Source organism: Salvelinus sp. IW2-2015, linkage group LG35 (assembly GCF_002910315.2).
Source record: "Salvelinus sp. IW2-2015 linkage group LG35, ASM291031v2, whole genome shotgun sequence".
In the NCBI taxonomy this organism is placed as follows: domain Eukaryota; kingdom Metazoa; phylum Chordata; class Actinopteri; order Salmoniformes; family Salmonidae; genus Salvelinus; species Salvelinus sp. IW2-2015.
The window spans coordinates 8,225,670-8,248,578 of record NC_036874.1 but is presented as its reverse complement, the minus strand read 5'-3'; the positions used below and the strand labels follow the sequence as shown (position 1 = coordinate 8,248,578).

General features: G+C 41.8%; 1 protein-coding gene across 2 annotated transcripts in view; it reads right to left on the bottom strand.

Annotated features, from left to right (window-relative positions):
* The window catches only part of pear1 (platelet endothelial aggregation receptor 1), a 36,749-nt gene extending 16,181 nt beyond the window's left edge, over nt 1-20,568 (bottom strand). For both annotated transcript variants that reach the window (XM_070437425.1, XM_070437426.1), the window contains exon 1: nt 20,376-20,568. The gene's annotated coding sequence lies outside the window, so the exon portion shown is untranslated. The remainder of the gene's footprint in view (nt 1-20,375) is intronic.
* Nucleotides 20,569-22,909: the final 2,341 nt, after the last annotated feature.

Here is a 22,909-nt window from a genome sequence, read left to right as displayed (position 1 = left end):
CACACACACACACACACACACACACACACACACTTTCTAATACTTTCATCGACAGCTCATTTGTTTTTCATGTTCTTAAAACGTTCCATGCACAAAATGAGTCCCACACGTTGAAACGAGTACAGAGAAACTATTTATAGTATCTGAGTATATTCGCTAATTCATTGGACTTGTCTTGGCTCACAATGTCAAGCGCCACAGAACTAAACAAGTGGCCCACGCGTGTGCAGATCGTACCAACTGGAGAATGTCCTAATGTTTAAAAGGGCCCCACAATGCTCTTTCCAGAACTGCACAGGGACTTCAATGAAAACAAGGCCCAAATGAAAACAGATGTACTCGTGTCACATTAATCTTGCAAAACCGAGACACTCTTATGCATGTTATTACCATTAAATTTCAGTCATGAGTCTTGCAAAAGCCTCAGAAATGAGACTAAGGAAAAAATATTGGATTTGGTTTCACACATATTGCGTTCACAGTTTTCATTTAATGACAGCTCAGGAGGCTACTCACACATATTTACTGAAACTCTTTTATTATTATTGTTATTATTTAATCTTTACCATCATTTGAACCATGAAATATGCATGCAACAGTGATTAATTCACATTTACTGAGCATCCTAAAGCTTCTTGTCTTCCAAGACAGTCCAGTCCTGAGTGGGGTGGGGTCTTAATGGTCGCTATTGGATAACAAGCTCCTTAAATAAGAGTAGAGAGTTTAAAAAAAATGTATTTTATATAATTTATTTTATTTTATTTTTTATTTATTGAATATTCGAAACATACAATATACTTGCAGTGAAGCCGCTCAACAACTACATCATACCAGTCATCCAACAGATTCCCATTCAAAGCGACACACAGAAGCATCCAGGGTCAATGCCCTGCTCAAGGGCACGTTGACCGATCTACCACCAGGCCAAAAAAGTGAACCCGAACCCTTCAAGATCCCCCCCCAGTTCCCTAATAGTTGTCCCTCAACCATTTGAGATCCCTCCCACAGTCCCCCCAGTAAGAAAAATAAAAAATACAATTAATTCCATTCCCCACCCCCAAGAACCCCCCAATGCACCAACAACCAAGAGAATGAACTAAAGAGAAAAAAGGAAAAGACAGAAGAAAACAGCAAACAACAATGCAAAAAAAATATAAACCCAATTTAAAACAAAGAACATCAAGGACAACTAAAATCATAACAGCAATGCCAACTGTATATGTTTGTGTGCATCTCTGGCACTATTACATGTATGTGTGTGTTCCTGTATGTGCTTATTTGAATGAGAGTGTGTGTATATGCATGTGTACAAACACCTGCATGGCATCAGCCTCAGGCAAACCGGCATTAGTTGTAAAAACACTGCCACTTAGTGTCATTCAAATGTACTTTAGAGTAGAGAGTTGTTTTTATACTGTCAGTATATGGTGAAATTCTAGACACTGCACATGGCACTGTTTAAAATGTTGCTTGGCTTTTTCCCTCCCCTCTACTCCTTTCTCTCTTTGGGGTTGAAATGTTAATTGAGGTAGAAAATATTAGTCACTCTTTGGAACAGAGCGTCGCAAAGGAAAATAAAATTGAGAGAAAAACATTGGCTGTGGATTGGTGACAGGTCAAGTGGGAAAGAGAAAATAGAAAATGAGAAGAGAGAGAGAGAGCGAGAGAGAGAGAGAGCGAGAGAGAGAGAGAAAAAAGAGAGAAAAAAGAGAAAAGAGAAAAGAGAGAGGGAGGAAAGGAGGGAGGAGAGAGGGATGCCAAGAACAACTCGATTTTCATATAGAGGGGTGCAATATCTAAGCCAGACTAAGAAACTAAGCTACACAATATGAAGTCTCAAGTTCACAGTAATTCCTCAAAGTTACTCCTGGGAATCTCCTGGCATTGTAAAATGCTATAATAGTGTTACATGATCAATAATATGAATGCCATTTCTAAATGTCCAAATGTTCCAAATTATTGAAGCCAAGGAGAGAAAATTACACAGGAAAACAGTTTATTCACTTCAGTATTGCATTCGCCACGTCTGCACTGCGCAAAAACGATGGACTAAGCGTCAACACTTTGTCATGAGGTTGATATCCATTCAACAGCCAACTCCTATATATGATTCTATGATACTTCTAAGGTAACAACAACCAATCAAAGGTCAATGTCACCAGCTGCACTGTTTTCATGATAGATGACATTCAGAAGCTGAACATTATACATTATAGTTGGACATTATAGTTGAACATTAAAAAAGCTTGAGCTAAATCATATATGATTTTCAATGCATATCACTTAGGTAACATAACAACCAAAACGTGTCAACATGATATAATTGGCTGAACGCTTCTGAATGTCAATTCCCCTGATTAGTGGTATCAAGAGCCTTTTTAGGAAAAATATAACCATTTCAAGCTTTAGACTTTGTGTCATCAATTTACATTTGAACTGTAAGAATAACAAATACATAAAAGTGCTCTCAAGCTGACAGGCATTGCCAGTAGGAGTGATTAAGATGGAGAGCTTGATGTGTCACTCTAACCACAGCCTATAGTCCCGACTCTGCAGCATTAGCCCCCAGCCCCCCTCCCCCCTATACCCTCCAATAAAACACAGTTACTGCAAACTAGATATATCATCCCATAATCCTTTTGGATTTCTTCATGACGCGCATGAGAGATTCGGCTGCTTCGACCACAGCTAGGCTGGCACACACTCCCTAGTCGCTGTAATGCCACATGTTAGGTGGATGGGTGTGGGGGCAAAGGGAGTAGGCACCATCAACAACCCTTTGGGAGAATGAGGACTTGATGGAACAACTACACACCACCCCACACCCAATCTTTCAAATTCATACTTTCTGAAACATTAACGTTTTTTTGCAAATCAGAAATATATGTGGTGAGTAACTGTTGATTTGGTCAATTTCTCGCATTTATCCATTACATATTTTATTGTTTCTTGAACATGACACATTTTGGGGGTATTCACAGTGAGGCTTTGTACATTAAGGGTGGTACCGGACCACAAGTCTCATCCCCCACACACTGGAACATTCTGAGTGGAAAGTCTTGTCTTGGCAGCTCATATGCTGTTGATGGTTGTCGTAGGATTTGCGTGACAAAGGGATGATACGTAGGGAAAGAGGAGGGGTTCGTCTTTTGGGAAGTTACTTCTCGGAAGGCTGTATTTTGCTGAGTGAGTTTGGAGCTGCAGAGTGTGCTGTCTTCTGTAGGATTTATGTGAATTAACTATGAGTTCTTGAACTTTGACCTTTGACCTGAGAAAAAAAAAGACACCTTTAACTTTTGGGTGTCTGCTTCTTTTGTCTTCCTTTTACAGAATTGTTATTGTATCTCAGCAGATCTGTTTGATGCTTTCGTTTTGCTGAATGTTCTGGAAAAAGCACAGACGTAAACATTTTGGATGCGATTCAACACAACACAGTCTCTCCAATACAGTGACATATGCTTAATGGTGGCTAGTCTATGCTAGGGTTTGAGTCATAGAACATCTCTCTAGTTCTACGTTAAATCAGGGTAGTTGCTATTGAAAAACAAATAAAATGGTCCCTATGTCAACTGTATGTCATCCCTATGTCTAATTCCCTCAATCATAATGTTGTACTTCTTATTTTCTTCATGACTCTTCAACTCAACTTCTGTCTTGCTTTGGGACCAGAGTATTGTGGGAACCTCTTGAGTGAAGTATTCTAGATGATGTGTATCGTCCTCGGCTGATCTTCTCATGACACTGCCAGACATAACACTCAGCTTTTACACAACAAGGCCGAGAGGTCAGAAGTCTTTGAAATCTTTAGTGGACCATCAGAAAACAAAAACAACCCCAGCTAAACACTGTGATGACCAATGATGAACAACTGACAAAAGCATTCGCGTCTAAGTCAGGGATGGGCAACTAGTGGCCCGTTTATGTAGACCCACGGAGCAACCTAAAAAAAACAAATAATGTATATTTTAAACTCAGTCGGGGTCTCAGCTTACTGTTGAGAGTGAGAATAGTGGAATACACAAGGTGCAATTTCGAAATTTGGTCGTGCATCAGCTGTTTTTCTCTTGTTATGTCAGTCACTGACAGTCACTCATTTAGCCCATGTCATCCCAAAAAAATTTGATTGGTAAATTAGTCTAGCCAGTTATCTAAACCAGTAGTAACCATGGTCTAATTACAGACCCGGGGGGGGAGGGGGCATTGATTTTATTAGTCACTCTCACTCTGATATCATATTAAAAACTGCAAACATTTCTCTCCATCCTACGGCTAAAAATGTCACTTAGGGCCCCAATAAAATGTCACTTAGGGCCGCAAAAAGGCTAGGGCTGGCTCTGACTGCATGTGTGAGTATGGATGTGGGTACGCAGACCCGCGAGCCACTGCGGCCCCTCATGATGAGTTCAGATGGTGGCCCCCAGCCCCATCACAGTTGCCCATCCCTGGTTTAAGTTTATCAACTGGCCACTAGTTCAACTTTTATGGCAAAAGATAAAAGACCAAAAATAATTTATTGAACTTGACCTGTTCTTAACTTTTGATATATCACTTTTGGGTGTCTGTTTCTTTAAAAATGTTATTGAACCTCAGGAAATCTGTTTGATTCGGTCAACATTTTGGATATGATTCAACACAACCCTTCTCAGCAACAGCCTCTTCAATACAGTAACATTCTGTATACTTAATGATGTCTGCCAATCTATGCTACGGTTTGAGTCATAAAACACTTCTCTAACGCTTTGTTAAATCAGAGTAGTTGCTATGGAAAAATAAAACAGAACCTACGTCTGTATGTCAACTCTATTGCCTCACACTTCTCTTCTTCTGCCTCACATACAGGGCCGGACTACCACATTTGGGGCCCTGGGCCACCGACCTCCAGGGGAAATAAGCCATGGTGCAGAGAGAAAAATGTGCGATTCTACAAATTCTGTCATAAGGCTGAGAGAACATTTTGCAGCTTTAAAGCTAATTTCCAGCAATTCTACACATTTTGCTATCATATGCTATCTAGGGGAAAGGAGGGACACGCACCATATTATTGGACCTGTTACCGAACGGGCATGCAGGGCACACATATTGCTAACATATGCTATCTGGGGGCACCCCGACCTCCAGGGGGATGCAACCCCCCCAAAGAAAAAGGTTGAGGGGTTGGGCCCCCAAATACCAGATGATTGGGTCAGGAGGTCTATGTGATGGCCACACCTTTTCCTCTACTCCTAGAGAGCAGCTTAGCAGTCTGATAAACCAGAGTTGGCGTGTATGTGTTAGACTCTATCCCTGTAATGTTGGTCATATGGTTCTGGTGTAGAAAGCTTATGTCATAGGCACTGTCGATAGGGCGACACTGAACAGACTGAAATAGATAACAGAGGGAGAGTTGATAAGGGTACCATGGCAATGATGTTGTTTTGGGCCTTATGAGAACATCAACATGAGCTCTACACATGGCCAAACAGTCAGCCATGGAATATGTGACTTATGGTGTTGTTAAGCTAATACTTGAAGCTAGTTCATGCATGATCATTCAGACCTAATATATCCAAATTAAATCAAATCAAACTTTATTTGTCACATGCGCCGAATACAACAAGTGTAGACCTTACAGTGAAATGCTTACTTACAAGCCCTTAACCAACAGCGCAGTTCAAGAAGAGTTAAGAAAATATTTACCAAATAAACTAAAGTAAAAAATAAAAAATAATACAAAGTAACACAATAAAATAACAATAACGAGGCTATATACAGGGGGTACCGGTGCCGAGTCAGAGTGTGTGGGAGTACAGGTTAATTGAGGTAATTTGTACATGTACAGTAGGTAGGGGTGAAGTGACTATGCATAGATAATAAACAGTGAGTAGCAGCAGTGTACAAAACAAATGGATGCGCTAGACTTGGCGCTCCGGTACCGCTTGCCATGCGGTAGCAGAGAAAACAGTCTATGACTTGGGTGACTGGAGTCTTTGACAATTTTATGGGCTTTCCTCTGACACCGCCTATTATATAGGTCCTGGATGGCAGGAAGCTTGGCCCCAGTGATGTACTGGGGCGTACGCACCACCCTGTCAGGAAGTTCAGGATCCAGTTGCAGAGGGAGGTGTTTAGTACCAGGGTCCTTAGCTTAGTGATGAGGTTTGAGGGCACTATGGTGTTGAACGCTGAGCTGTAGTCAATGAACAGCATTCTCACATAGGTGTTCCTTTTGTCCAGGTGGGAAAGGGCAGTGTGGCGTAAGATTGAGATTGCGTCATCTGTGGATCTGTTTGGGTGGTATGCGAATTGGAGTGGGTCTAGGGTATCTGGGAGGATGCTGTTGATGTGAGCCATGACCAGCCTTTCAAAGCACCTCATGGTTACCGACGTGAGTGCTACGGGGCGCTAATCATTTAGGCAGGTTACCTTCGCTTCCTTGGGCACAGGGACTTTGGCGCTCTGCTTGAAACATGTAGGTATTACAGACTTGGTCAGGGAGAGGTTGAAAATGTCAGTGAAGACACTTGCCAGTTGGTCCGCGCATGCTTTGAGTACACGTCCTGGTAATCCATCTCGCCCCACGGCTTTCTGAATGTTGACCTGCTTAAAGGTCTTGCTCACATTGGCTACCGAGAGTGTTATCACACAGAACAGCTGGTGCTCTCATGCATGCTTCAGTGTTGCTTGCCTCGAAGCGAGCATAAAAGGCATTTAGCTCGTCTGGTAGGCTCGTATCACTGGGCAGCTCACGTCTGGGATTCCCTTTGTAGTCCGTAGTAGTTTTCAAGCCCTGCCACATCTGACGAGCATCAGAGCCGGTGTAGTAGAATTCAATCTTAATCCTGTATTGACGCTTTGCTTGTTTGATGGTTCGTCTGAGGGCATAGCGGGATTTCTTAAAAGCGGCTGGATTAGTGTCCTGCTCCTTGAAAGTGGCAGCTCTAGCCTTTAGCTCGATGCAGATGTTGCCTGTAATCCATGGCTTCTAGTTGGGATATGTACGTACGGTCACTGTGGGGACGACGTCCTCGATGCACTTTTTGATGAAGCCGATGACTGAGGTGGTATACTCCTCAATGCCATTGGATGTGCTATTCATATTCCAGTCTGTGCTAGAAAAACAGTCCTGTAGCGTAGCATCTGCGTTATCTGACCACTTCCGTATTGACCGAGTCACTGGTACTTCCTGCTTAAGTTTTTGCTTGTAAGTAGGAATCAGGAGGATAGAATTACGGTCAGATTTGCCAAACGAGAGAGCTTCGTATTCATCTCTGTGTGTGGAGTAAAGGTGGTTTAGAGTTTTTATTCCTCTGGTTGCACAATATTTTGTAAAACTGATTTAAGTTTGCCTGCATTAAATTCCCGGCCACTAGGAGCGCCGCTTCTGGATGAGCGTTTTCTTGTTTGCTTATGGCCTTATAGAGTTGGTTGAGTGCGGTCTTAGTGCCAGCATCGGTCTGTGGTGGTAAATAGATGGCTACGAATAATATAGATGAGAACTCTCTTGGTAGATAGTATGGTCTACAGCTTATCATAAGGTACTCAGGCGAGCAATACCTCGAGACTTCTTTAATATTAGACATCGCGCACCAGCTGTTATTGACAAAAAGACACACACCCCCACTCCTCGTCTTACCAGACGTAGCTTCTTCTCTGTTCTGCCGGTGCATGGAAAATCCCGCCAGCTCTATATTATCCGTGACGTCGTTCAGCTACGACTCTGTGAAACATAAGATATTACCGTTTTTAATGTCGTTGGTAGGATAATCGTAATCATAGGTCATCAATTTTATTTTCCAATGATTGCATGTTAGCAAGTAGAACGGATGGCAGTGGGAGTTTACTCGCTCGCCTACGGATTCTCCGAAGGCAGCCCAGCCTGCGCCCTCTTTTCCTCCGTCTTTTCTTCACGCAAATGACGGGGATTTGGGCCTGTTCCTCCTGGGGAAGCAGTATATCCTTCTCATCGGACTCATTAAAGGAAAAAGCTTCTTCCAGTTTGTGGTGAGTAATCTCTGTTCTGATGTCCATGTAAAACATCAGCCATCCTCTTCGGCGTCATCTTATAGATAAGGTTGTTATCAATGCCTGGCCAATTGAAACGTGTTGTACTGACACTCTGGGAACATATTCTCTCGTTGTGTTGGGCGTTTGGCCAAGTTGAGGCCTCTCTCTCCAAGTTGAGTCCATCCCTGCGGCATTGCTCCACAGTGAGGGCTTGTGTGTTCTCGTCTGCAACCAGCTAGCCACACAGTGTAAACTACCTCTATGGCCGGCACACTCCAGACCATAACCACAGGCAGAGTGACTGTGGTTTCGTCGGTCAGAGAAAGTGTAGGGGTCCTCACAAACACAAACACTCCAGAGTACTCTAGCCAGAATAAAAACACATGCATATGTACATGTTCAGTACACCCCAAAACACTCACCTCAGATTAAAAAGCACTGTTCAGGGTATTAATAGTATTTTATATGCAAGCTTAACTATATGAAATGGTGGAAAACCTAAAATGAAGGCCCTGGCTGAGGTTTTGGAGGGACATAACCATACAGAGCAGTAATTATACGCGCCATAATGTACTGGGGATAATAATGTGTGCAGAGACACTTGGGCTTCTTGTAAAAAAGAAAGCCTTTCCACAAACCATAAGCAGAAAACACAGGCTTGAAGAACACGGTAGAAAGACCACACCGTTGGCATTATCGTGAGACCATCGCTTAGAAGGCTGCAGTAACAGTTCAGGATTCTGAACATGTAATTACCATAGAATCAAGTGATATTATTTTAGAGACCATATGTAATTACCATAGAATCAAGTGGTATTATTCTAGAGACCACATGCGTGTAGATGAGGTGTCATTGTTTCTCAGCTTTCATAGTGGATGAACCTCCATGCTGGAGACAAGCTGTTTAGTATAGTTTAGTTGGTATAAAAGAACAATTCACTAATGGTACAACCCCATTCATAACCGAATCCTCAGCTGTAGATTAATATTTACCATAATTATCCTCAATAAATACTGTAACATCCTGACATACAGGTCTTGAATTACGAAACAATAAATTACTACATAATTTGAGATTTTCACAATTACACAATTTGTGTTATGACTTCTAGACATCCTGATAATCATGACCAGTGAAACATTCACAGGAATGTTGATTTTTCTGGTGTTGCAGCATGAATCATAGCTTGCTTGTTCAGAACTACCCCTTCCTTTGCTCTTCCTGCCATACCCCGTAGTAAAATCCGCTCTGCTACTACAATATGGTGGTGACATTACAACAGGAAGTTCCCTAAAGTCTGAAGGTCTCTGTGAGTCACCCTGTGGTGCCCTGGACCCCACAATCCTATTGTTATACTACCCCTTGAATCACTTCACACATGATGCCATGATCATGATGCTCATCCAAGTCATTGGATGAAAGTTAGAAAAAGGCCTTGGCGCCTGACAGTGAAAAAGGCCTTGGCGCCTGACAGTGAAAAAGGCCTTGGCGCCTGACAGTGAAAAAGGCCTTGGCGCCTGACAGTGAAAAAGACCTTGGCGCCTGACAGTGAAGAGATATGAGTCTGTAAGGTGTGTACGAGAAAAAGGGGCTATAAAGTCAGATATCAGTCATACCTCTACACATCACCCTCCTCATGATGTCGGACTACACATGCACTACCGTTCAAAAGTTTGGGTTCACTTAGAAATGTCCTTGTTTTTGAAAGAAAAGCACATTTTCTGTCCATTAAAATAACATAAAATTGAGTGTAGACATTGTTCATGTTGTAAATGACTATTGTAGCTGGAAACAGCAGATTTTTTATGGAATATCTACATAGGCAAACAGAGGCCCCTTATCAGCAACCATCACTCCTGTGTCCCAATGGCACGTTATGTTAGGTAATCCAAGTTTGTCATTTTAAAAGGCTAATTGATCATTAGAAAACCCTTTTGCAGTTATGTTAGCACAGCTGAAAACTGTTGTGCTGATTAAAGAAGTAATAAAGGTACCCGCAAAACACCAGTCTCAACGTCAACAGTGAAGAGGCGACTCCGGGGTGCTGGCCTTATAGGCAGTGTTCCTCTGTCCAGTGTCTGTGTTCTTTTGCCCATCTTAATCTTTTCTTTTTATTGGCCAGTCTGCGATATGGCTTTTTCTTTGCAACTCTGACTAGAAGGCCAGCATCCCGGAGTTGCCTCTTCACTGTTGACATTGAGACTGGTGTTTTGCGGGTACTATTTAATGAAGCTGCCAGTTGAGGACTTGTGAGAGGTCTGTTTCTCAAACTAGACACTCTAATGTACTTGTCCTCTTGCTCAGTTGTGCATCGGGGCCTCCCCCTCCTCTTTCTATTCTGGTTAGAGCCAGTTTGCGCTGTTCTGTGAAGGGAGTAGTACACAGCGCTGTACGAGATCTTCAGTTTCTTGTCAATTTCTCGCATGGAATAGCCTTCATTTCTCAGAACAAGAATAGACTGATGAGTTTCAGAAGAAAGTGCTTTGTTTCTGACCATTTTGAGCCTGTAATCGAACCCACAAATGCTGATGCTCCACATACTCAACTACTCTAAAGGTCAGTTATATTTATGCTAACATAATTGAAAAAGGGTTTTCAAATTGTCACGTGTGCTCCCCCTCCGGCCTCTAGGTCACCAGGCTGCTCATTATGGCGCACCTCTGTCACAATCGTTACACGCACCTGCGCGTCATCACTCACCTGGACTCACTTCCTTGATTACCTGCCCTATATATGTCACTCCCTTTGGTTCCTTCCCCAGGTGTCATTGTTTCTGTTTCTTGTCTGTGCGTTGTTCGTGTTTCTTGTTTTGTATTATGTTTAATTTATTTAGTAAAACACTTACTCCCTGAACTTGCTTCCCAACTCTCAGCGCACATCGTTACACTAATGATCAATTAGCCTTTTAAAATGATAAACTTGGATTAGCTAACACAACGTGCCATTGGAACACAGGAGTGATGGTTGCTGATAATGGGCCTCTGAACACCTACGTAGATATTCCATAAAAAATCTGCTGTTTCCAGCTACAATAGTCATTTACAACATGAACAATGTCTACACTGTATTTCTGATCAATTTGATGTTATTTTAATGGACAAAAAATTGCTTTTCTTTCAAAACCAAGGACATTTCTAAGTGACCCCAAACTTTTGAACGGTAGTGTATAAATGTATGTAATTCCATAAACAAAAGTGGACTTCATCATAAAGAATGCGTATGGTACTTTATAAACACAAGTGATTGTTGTATACACAAGGCCGGACGTCAAGCATAGACAAAGAACAGCTTAAAATACTTACAAAAACACACTGGATGGACAGCCAGTGACAACCCACCGCCAATTTGAGCTTGACACTGCAGATTGCAGTCTTTCATTATTATTCGAAAATATCCTCTACCACTCTGATGTGTCCCACATCATATCTATTTTTCTAACATTTACACGACACCGTCAATCTAGTTTCCTCAATCATTATTTGATTCTCCATGCTCTTTTTCTTCATGACTCTTCAACTCTACTTCTGTCTTGCTTTGGGACCAGAGTATTGTGGGAACCTCTTGAGTGAAGTATTCTAGATGATGTGTATCGTCCTCGGCTGATCTTCTCATGACACTGCCAGACATAACACTCAGCTATTCATCCATGTTTGTTTTCTTCTGGGTTCTTCCAACATACACAACAAGGCCAAGAGGTCACAAGCCTTTGAAATCTTAAGTGGATCATCAGAAAACAAAAACCACCCGACAAAAGCACTTGTGTCGAAGTTCATCAACTGGCCACTAATTCAACCTTTATGTCAAAAGATAAGACAAAAAGAGAGTAATAATGTTATCTTGACCTGCTTCTATGGTCCTCAAATGATGCTTGGTTTTTCTATAGGCACATCAGTTTTGTTATGAAATCAACCCTCCTCCTTATGATCACCCAAGTCTAGAAAAGTCATGCCTGTTTTATGACCACACCATAGTCTGAAACTGTGCACATCTGGATTTACTACACTGGCAGTGGCCAATTCAAAAACACTCTCTGCATCTCCTACTTCCTCAATTTTGCGGTCTGTCAAGCAATACCCAATTAATCATTGGCCGTAGAGCAGCACTGGTACAGTATTCCAATAATGTTGTGTTCTGTATTATCTCACTAAGGGAAACAGCCAAGCAGAATGTACTCTAACAAAAGGAAATGCTGAACTGATGTGGACAGCAAAAATTGCCTGATCATCAAAAAACCTTCCATCAAACATCCACATAAACACAGATGTGCACACACAGAGACCAACAGTGACTTCATGGAGGGCCTCACATGCCCTCCCCCACAGCAAGTGTGTGCACGCACACTTTCGATCTCTAGCCACTATCCCCTTTCCCTTGGTTGAATCCCATGCAGATTTCATACTACTAGTCCCAGATCTTAGCTGCAGTCCCCTCTCCAGTGGCAGGGTGTGGTAGCAACCCCCCTCTGCCTTGGCTAACACTAAAGCAGACGGGACCATGGTCTCAATAGGACACACAGCGGCCCTGATAGGTACAGTAACACAGATTTGGATGTTACAGTATACCTTAGTTTAAGTATTTCTACGATACAGGCATGGTAATTCCTAATATATAGGTTTCCGTGCAATGCAGATCTTTAGAAAAACTAAAGACATCCCAAGGAATAAACAAAGATTTTCCACATTTAGTGTCACATACACTGATCCTTCAGAATCACATGGTTGAATATCTGATTCAGTGTCCTCTTCAATAACACCACACATTTCATGCCATTGGCATTAGCTTTAAAGGCCTAATGAAGCCGTTTTATATCCATATTAAATAATTTCTTGGTAACAATTAAGTACCTTACTGTAATAGATTTCCATTCAAATGGGCAAAAATTGCATTTAAGCAAAAAACTATCTCTCAAGCAAAACATTTGCTAGGACTGTCTGGGAATGCTCTGAGTGGGAAGGGAAAAACTGAAAACTAGCTGTTATTGGCAGAGAGGTTTGGAACGCTCTTTGTTATTCGTCTATTAACCAATTTACCCCATGTCGCCATGGAAAGCCGAAACTCCCTCCCATGCAAACCTGCTAATTAGAAGGTCCTGTGTATATTGTATTTTCAACCAGCAACTATCAGGAAATAACACTGCTCACATTTGTTCATACTTTTACAGTGTTAGTTTCATCAGCTCTTGTACAATACGATACAAAACAGAAGTTTGACTGCACTGGGCCTTCACATTTTTTTTACTTCACAGTTCCATGAAACTGAGAGCAATTTATGATAACAGACTACGACCACGCAGCATCTGCTTTCGATTAAGACAACACTTCTAATGTAACTGGCTGGCAAGTTTATTTGCAGTTAGTGAGATAGGCACGAGCTGGAACCCATTTGGGTAGCTGTTGGTATATCTTTTCTCTGTTGTTGTAGTTCATCTTCTTTAAATTTACAGGATGAGTTCTGGGCATCATTTCCTGTTTGGGGAGTAATAATGGTGTCCCATCTGGGCATTTATTTACCTCATGTACCCCCTAAATGTAAAAAGCCTGCAGGGTATGTGGTTAGGTCATTATGCACAATGCATGAAGAGACATAGACCTAAACACGTGCAGGCAGATGTGCATCTACAGACTCGTCCCTCTGTCTGCATTATGGCTGAATGACTGCACATCAGAAAGGTACTGTGACATGCTAGCAAAAATAACTCAATGGGACAGTAACCAGGGGAAGAACTAAGAGTGGGATGCATATCATAAGGTACTTGTCTCTTTCTTTCTCTATCTCTACTACCTCTGTTTTTCCAGGAAGTTCAGTCTGGGCCAGTAAATTCCTCTCATTTAAACCCAATAGATTTACTGGCCTGCCTCTGGCCTTCGGTGCGCTGCCTTTGGAGGGCGAAGGAGGAAATCTGCTTCTTATTAATGTGATCCTTTTATCGCAGCTTTTTCTTCACAGAACCAAAATATCTCCCTCCTTCTGAGCTTTTGGGAGTTAAAGACCAAACTCATTTTTTTATTTTGTCACTTTAGAACTTGAGCCACGTGTGCTACCCTGAAGGTGACCCCTTAGAAATGTTCCTATCCTTTGTCTTTGCGACTATGCTTTTCACAGCGGTGGTGCTGTATCCTATTTTGAGACCTATAGGTGGCAGCGTTACTTTTTTCACTTCGGCTCCAAAACATAAAAGCGATAAATTCAGCAAAGAGTAAGAGGAAAATACAGCCGTGTGGTCATTATGCATGCAAAATGTAATCATATGGTAAAACAAGTGTTTTGTGTCACACCTGCAGGACTGCTCGACAGAACAGGAAGGCAGGGGGGAACCTGGAGACAAGGGCCAGATGCACACCACCGCCACCACACAGGACGTCCTGGGCAAATAACGCGGGGGGCAGGCGAGGAAGGAGAGGGGCCAGGAGCATCCCTTCCTCTTTGGGTATGATCTTCGCCAATCAAGGAAACGGCAAACAAATGTAACACTTTATTTTTCTGTGTGCAAAGTGGGAACTAATCAGTAGAGATCTGAACTTATGTAAAAAAATAAGTTGAAGTGGAAATGCGGCATGCTCTAATGGTAGCCTAACAACTAATAACTATAAATGGCTATAGCTGTGAGTAGGTACCAAGTAATTTCCTTGTAGTTAACACACTGTAAAAGTGTTACTGCTTCTTCCTTTCCTTCAGCACTACTTCAAAAGCATCCTTTAAATGGGGTCATCTTGATCATATAGGTCATTCGACCATTTAAAAAAATATGTCTCAATATTGACTCTACTAACTCATGTGCTCGCTCACCTCTTATAAAACACAGGGGCCAAGCTGCCTCTTGACGCAAATAGTTTGTTTGTTCTGCTCTGTTTATCTGCCATGGTGAAAAAAGAAAACTAAGTTAAAACATCCCAGTCTCCCGAATCCCCACAAGTCTACATTCTCCTAGCTCTTCCCCTCGCTCATCGCTGTGGAGCGCAGGCAGACAGAACTAGGACAAACAATAGGAAGCGGATAGGAAACATCTTGCCTGTAAATCCAGGTCTGCATCCCAACCTTCCCTTCCTCTGACAAGTAAACACAGCTGAGGAGGGATTTTGGCAGGTAAAAGAAAAACTATCCTCTACCAACACCATCATACCAATACTGGCATTGCTGTACCCAGAGTTTCCAAGAGCAAATCCATTGGGATGCTAACATAGACTGTTGTTTTGAATAATGGTGATGTTGACGAGGGATACTCTCTCATTCTGCATTTCTCTGTGACTAACTCTCCCTTTTATTACCTGACCTGAATAATGGAAATGTTTGTGAGGGGAGGGGATCTCATAAAATGCATGATGGAGAGCCATGGAGTCACTGCTCCACACAGCTGGTGGACGACTGGGTTGGCTGTAGGTCGGGAACTGGGAAAAACATCAAGTGGCGCTCTACCAATACATGTCAATGGGGTGCCAAGCATGACATAACAGTTATTTATTTTAGCATTCAGAATTCACATTATATTATAAATCTGACATCTTATCCAACAGTTGAGAAAATAAATGGCTCTTGCTTCATTTACATAAATGACCTCACACCAGCTGCTGAAAGAAACGAAGAGTGGAAAAAGCACAACCATTTTCTCAAGACGGCCTGAGAAAGCAATGAGACGTTAAAGGGAATACATTTCCTCCCTCTACAGCTCAGGTTTCTGTTTGTTACAGCCTTCCTCTATAGACACCGCATGAAACGAGAGGCACCAGAACAGGCCCCCAAATCTTAATTACACATGTCTCCACCACCCCTCCACAATACCACCCTCCCTACCCAACATCACCCACTCAACCAACCAACAACACAAGCAGCTCCAAAGACACTCACCACAGTACAAGTACTCTGTGGTCACTCCATTAGCCCTTTCCAGTCCCCTCCCCCTCGATCCTCTATCCAAACCAACTGTTCTTTATGAAAGTTTATTTGAGCCAGAGCCTATAGTAACTGTCCATGTTCCACAGCAAAACCGGTCCAAAACCACGTCTTGCATGGCTGCAGTCGTATCTGCTCCAAATTATCTGCACGGCTGCAGAGCATATGGGCTTGAGAGACTTATACAAGCATGTGGTAGGAATATTACATCTCTGTCACCTTCTTTTGAACGTGCCATTGCTTTATGCTGTTTTCCATTACGATGAGTTATCTGCACAAAAGACTGAAAAGACAAGATTGATCAATCATCAAATCAAGTCAAGTATTCATTTTAATATTGACAATCACAAGAAATCCTTGGGAGGTTTATTAATCAACTGGGAGTTTTCTGTATAGATTTGACAACACTAAATCTGCCAGACTACGATGTCAAAAAAACTCGTAAGAACCTCCCAGGCCCTCTGTACAGTACAACCATTAATCCACCTTCTATATAAACAATGTTTTGAGTCCATAAAGTGACATGTTTGGATAAAAAACAAGCAAGGATCCACTACAACTACAATCTCAACTCAATAACAACACACAAATGGTGTGTGGCCTGGTATAAACCTTTCATGAAAAGCCATAGCTTTCAAAAGAAAACACATAGAGACCCAGTGTACTATGTGGCATTACAATAAACCTTTATAAACAGAGGGTTTCTGCCATTTGGAAGATCAAATTAACGTGAAGTAAATATACTGTAACTACATTTACCTCATCTCTACTCGTTCTATTTCTACCTCGGCTCTGGTGTGTCTGGCCAGTGTCATCCCAAATCAAAACATGTCCGATGGCTCACCAGACCTCCATACTTCACCTCTTGGATGGAGAAACAGATGGTCATAGAAGGCCAGTCAGAGGAGAGCAATGGATAAACTCCAGCTGTTTGATTGAAGAGAGGAATCTGTAGTTAGACCACAGACAGAAAAGAGATCACCAAATCTTCATACAGTACTCACTGATGGCAGTAACAGTCTGTAGACAAACAGACACGTATCCAGGAGGTGTACTCTAGATATGCAGAGCAGTATGTATGGACATCAGACAGAAAAATCCACACTGAATCTCGATTTATCCACTGGGCACACGCAGGTTGAATTAATGATGTTTCCACGTCATTTCAATGAAATGACATTGAACCAACGTGGAATAGATGTTGAATTGACGTCTGTGCCCAGTGGGTATCTACTTTTGTAAAGAGGTCAGCATACTACAGACGAATATCAATGTGTTTTCCTGAGGATTTTGGTGAGCTGTCTTGAAGAGCATAGTAGATGGGAGTTTAGGTGCTGTCAGGTCCAGGTGGCAGCGGCTTACTGTGTAAATCACATATCCTATCTTTCCATTCCAGGTGTTGAGTGTTAAAGTGTTTCTATGTGCAACAGCGCCAGGTTCTCCCAAGAGCCTCCATTCACAAGATCTCTTTGGGTACTACACTGGAGGATTTTAGGCCAGTTCGCAGTCCTAAGGTAAAGCTGGGTGAAAAACAAAGACATATAGCTTACCTTTATAGCAATAAGAAATAGCCATACGAAGAGTACAGTTGATGTCGGAAGTTTACATACACCTTAGCCAAATACATTTAAACACAGTTTTTCACAATTCCTGACATTTAATCCAAGTAACAATTCCCTGTCTTAGGTCAGTTAGGATCACCACTTATTTTAAGAATGTGAAATGTCTGAATAATAGTAGAGAGAATGATTTATTTCAGCTTTTATTTCCTTCATCACATTCCCAGTTGGTCAGAAATGTACATACACTCAATTAGTATTTGGTAGCATTGCCTTTAAATTGTTTAACTTGGGTCAAATGTTTCGGGTAGCCTTCCACAAGCTTCCCTCAATAAGTTGGGTGAATATTGGCCCATTCCTCCTGACAGAGCTGGTGTAACTGAGTCAGGTTTGTAGGCCTCCTTGCTCACACACGCTTTTTCAGTTCTGCCCACAAATTTTCTATAGGATTAAGGTCAGGTCTTTGTGATGGCACTCCAATACCTTGACTGTGTTGTCCTTAAGCCATTTTGCCACAACTTTGGAAGTATGCTTGCGGTCATTGTCCATTTGGAAGGCCCATTTGTGACCAAGCTTTAACTTCCTGACTGATGTCTTGAGATTGATTCAAAATATCCACATCATTTTCCTTCCTCATGATACCACCTATTTTGTGAAGTGCACCAGTCCCTCCTGCAGCAAAGCACCCACCACAACATGATGCTGCCACCACCGTGCTTCACAGTTGGGATGGTGTTCTTTCACTTGCAAGCCTCCCCCTTTTTCCTCCAAACATAGCGATGGTCATTATGGCCAAACAGTTCTATTTCTGTTTCATCAGACCGGAGGACATTTCTCCAAAAAGTATGTTCTTTGTCCCCATGTGCTGTTGCAAACCGTAGTCTGGCTTTTTTATGGCTGTTTTGGAGTAGTGGCTTCTTCCTTGCTGAGCGGCCTTTCAGGTTATGTCAATATAGGACTCGTTTTACTGTGGATATAGATACTTTTGTACCTGTTTCCTCCAGCATCTTCACAAGGTCCTTTGCTGTTGTTCTGGGATTTTCGCACCAAAGTACATTCATCTCTAGTAGACAGAACGCGTCTCCTTCCTGAGCGGTATGACGGCTGCGTGGTCCCATGGTGTTTATACTTGCGTACTATTGTTTGTATAGATGAACGTGGTACCTTCAGGCATTTGGAAATTGCTCCCAAGGATGAACCAGACTTGTCTGATTCCTTTTGATTTTCCCGTGATGTCAAGCAAAGAGGCACTGAGTTTGAAGGTAGGCCTTGAAATACATCCACAAGTACGCCTCCAATTGACTCAAATTATGTCAATTAGCCTATCAAAAGCTTCTAAAGCCATGACATAATTTTCTGGAATTTTCCAAGCTGTTTAAAGGCAAAGTCAACTTAGTGTATGTAAACTTCTGACCCACTGGAATTGTAATACAGTGAATTATAAGTTAAATAATCTGTCTGTAAACAATTGTTGGAAACATTACTTTTGTCATGCACAAAGTAGATGTCCTAACCAACTTGCCAAAACTATAGCTTGCTCATAAGAAATGTGTGGAGTGGTTGAAAAACGAGTTTTAATGACTCCAACCTAAGTGTATGTAAACTTACGACTTCAACTGTATATGTGTCATCCAAAGAGGAAATGTGCTCCACATAGATATGAAAACCACTGGGTGAGCCAGATCCACCAGAGGACTCCCTATGATTGTCCTATTTGGTATGTTTCCAACTTGACAGACTACACATGGAAGAGTGTTGAAAGTTGACTCAGTCACTCAGACCGTGTCACAATGTGTCGCACACGGCGAGAAGTGACAACCACCCCATCTCCACGTTTCGTTGCCATTAGTCATGACTCTTGCCTTGCCACAACATAGGCCTCAAGGTCAATTAAGATCTTGGAATACCCCAGAGGCGCTTAATAAAATGAAAAGACAACAGAAGCGGAGGCTGGCCGTTTGGCGTAAGGAAACAACAACAGACCTACTCCCAACCGACCTACTCCCACTGACTTCCTCTGCTCTCCATTCTCTAATGGAGGACATACTGCCTGCACATCAAAGGTTTGTGTGTCACAGATAGTAGCACAGCAGCTTTAGACAAGAGCTGTCCTAGTAATGACTAGTCAATAAACCAATCTGGGGGGATGAAAATGAGTGTGTTCTAGCCCACATCTCTGTTATGAGTTGAGTTCTACTGTTTTGTCATTACAGTCATTATACTGTACCTGGTATTTAAGAGTAAGACTTGAAAAAACAAAGAACTAGGACTAGTAAAGCTACAGTAACATTACTTCACCTATATTCTTTATTGCTAATATAATTAGAGTTACTATACTCGATGTGATGAAAATAAACATCAGTAATAAAGATGAAAAACGTAATTTATTTGTAACAATATGCAGGTTGATATCTTGGATGATATCTTGGGGCAGGCAAGTGGCACCGTCTTTGAAACAACTTGAACCCTAAACCAATCAACTGCAAGCCTGATCAAACAATACACATTAAGATGGCACTCTATGATAGTCAGATCATGTTTTGCATATCAAGACTATAGGCTAATCCTTTTAACAAAATATTAATTGACCCGGTTTAGTCATGAAGATTGAGGATATGGCTATGGCCCAGCAAACATTCATGACAAGAAATACTCACAAAAACAGCATTCCAAATACAAATGTTCAGTATTCACGTGTTATTTTCTATCTACTAATATACATGGTAATAAGCAGGCATGTCAGGATGTACTACTTACTGTATGTGCTGTACTTCAGAGAAAAGAGCAAGACAACAGTATGGGAGAGAATTTAAAAAATCACACAGATCTAAATATGACCGCTACAGTTTGAATAATCTGCAAATAATCAGGCAAAATCATAATCTTGATTTTACAATAGAGACTTTATCGTTTGTTTTCTTAACGCATATGTTTTCTGTACTCACCTGGGTGAAAAGCATTTGTTGTTAATCCACTGTATTTGCGATCTCAAAGTAGGCTACCTCAAGATATTATAACACATTTCCAGCGGTGGAAAATTTGTTCCAGATGAAGTCAGTGAAGAAAGAGAAGTAGTATAACTTCACAACTTCAGTGCACTGGTTTCAGCCGCATCCACCGGGGGAGGGTCTGTAGTCGCAGATTGTGGATTGAGAGGAAGAGAGGCAAGTAGCGAACAGAAAAACTGTGACAGGAAAGAAGAACGAGAGAAGAGAGAGAGAGAGATACAAGTATAGAATAGTAAACATTTGATTGCAATTAGACTTTTCACAATTAACAAAAACGAAATTGGCAAATTGATTTATTATCTTGTTGAAGGCCTAATGTATATGGTTGATACACAACTAATACAGTAGGTGATCACGTCAAAGTGCACATTAGAGTTTTATTCAACACTTTGTCATACATGATCGCTATTCATTACAGTAGCCTAGTTTAAGATCTGAAGAAGTGGATGAGGTGATATGATCAAGAATTTGTGGTTCAGATTGTAAGTAAGGACCAATCGGCAATGAATACTTGATGGGAAACAAAATAACTAATTGCATGCTAGTTAGACAGAACATCAGTTTGCTACGACTGGCTCATATGGAGGACAGACCGAGTGCATCAGTGACATCATGTAGACTCAGTGTTTGATGAAGGCATCTTTAAATCATTTCCCACCACTGTACAGAACCAATACTTCAACATAGTAGGCCTGGTAATGTAAAGGTTTAGTCATGTAAATGTACTCCTGTTGAAAAATGATAATATGCATACTGCACAATATACATTTCTACCTCTTCTTTCTTTCCCCTTGGGGTTTTCCCCTCCTCAGTAGGTCACTGAGTTTCAGGACAGGGATGTTAAACATGACCAGACAGACACGTTTTATTGACATTGGGTATTTCTGTCTCACAATATATGTTGCGACTGCTGTGCTAACCGTGTGTCTGGGTGGTTTATAGGGACTGTAAGAGAGCAAGAGAAGAGTTTCCTGGTAAACAGTAGGCTGGTGATGATAACTGGGGACTTCAGGATGTGTGTTTTTCCTACCACCGAGTGTTCACACAGATAAACAGCACTGCATGGTGGGTTAATGGTGCACCCATCCTTGTCATGAGGAAACCAAGAGCCCACGGAAAAAATAAAATGGTTTCCTGTAGGCTGGAGTGCCCAACCAGGGTCCTCTGAGACAAAGCCTGAGTGGACTCCTGTAGGATGGAACTAATCATGTCCACCTGCCGGCTGTGCACTAATTGAGCCTGGGGATGCAGTTAGAATGGAACTGTAGCCTATGTCTCTACACAAACTCAAAAGCTAAATTAAAATCAATTGAGCTCATGTCCTGCAGAAAATCATGGAATTAGACAAATTACAAATGATGTAAAGATGTGCTTTGCCTGGCCAATCTGTTGATTTTCAGATTTCTCTCTCTCTCTCTCTCTCTCTCTCTCTCTCTCTCTCTCTCTCTCTCTCTCTCTCTCTCTCTCTCTCTCTCTCTCTCTCTCTCTCTCTCTCTCTCTCTCTCTCTCTCTCTCTCTCTCTCTCTCTCTCTCTCTCTCTCTCTCTCCATCTCTCTTCTCTCTCTCTCTCTTCTCTCTCTCTCTCTCTCTCTCTCTCTCTCTCGACCCCTGGTGGATTATGATAGACTTACTCATGTGGCAAGCTGCTGCTTTAAAATATTGTGATAAAATATGATATTAATTATGAATCATTGACATTTTCAAAGCATGATAAGTAAAACAATGTCTTGATAGCTTCCCATAGGTTCCATAATTATAAGAGACGTGCAACATTTTTACAAACAGGATGGGTATAAGTTGGAAAGGTTGGGTAAACAGCTGTTGAGGAAAACATTATCACAATGCAATTTTCTCTGGGGTCCCAACATGGGGTTTCTCCATTGCCCTAGGAGGCAGGTTTGCAAGAACAAGGGGGCAGGTAGGCCCACTGTCAGAACTGTGACAGGCTAATCAAGAGTCCACTGTTGGGAGGATATAGGGCACATTCGTTTGAAATGACTGTAGTTTCAACACAGGAGGTTTGTGGCATCTTGATTGGTGAGGATGGCCTTGTGGTAAGGACTGGAGCGGAATAGGTGGAATGGTATCAAATACATCAAACACATGGTTTGTGTTTGATGGTGCCACCTGGTTTGCTATCATGTAGTTACCAAAAAAGTGTTAAACAAATCCAAATATATTTGAGATTCTTCAAAATAGCCACCCTTTGCCTTGATGACAGCTTTTCACACTCTTGGCATTCTCTCAACCAGCTTCATGAGGTAGTCACCTGGAATGCATTTCAATTAACAGGTGTGCCTTGTTAAAAGCGAATTTGTGGAATTTCTTTCCTCCTTTAATGCGTTTGAGCCAATCAGTTGTGTTGTGACAAGATAGGGGTGGTATACAGTAGATAGCCCTATTTGGTAAAAGACCAAGTCCATATTATGGCAAGAACAGCTCAAATAAGCAAAGAGAAACAACAGCCCATC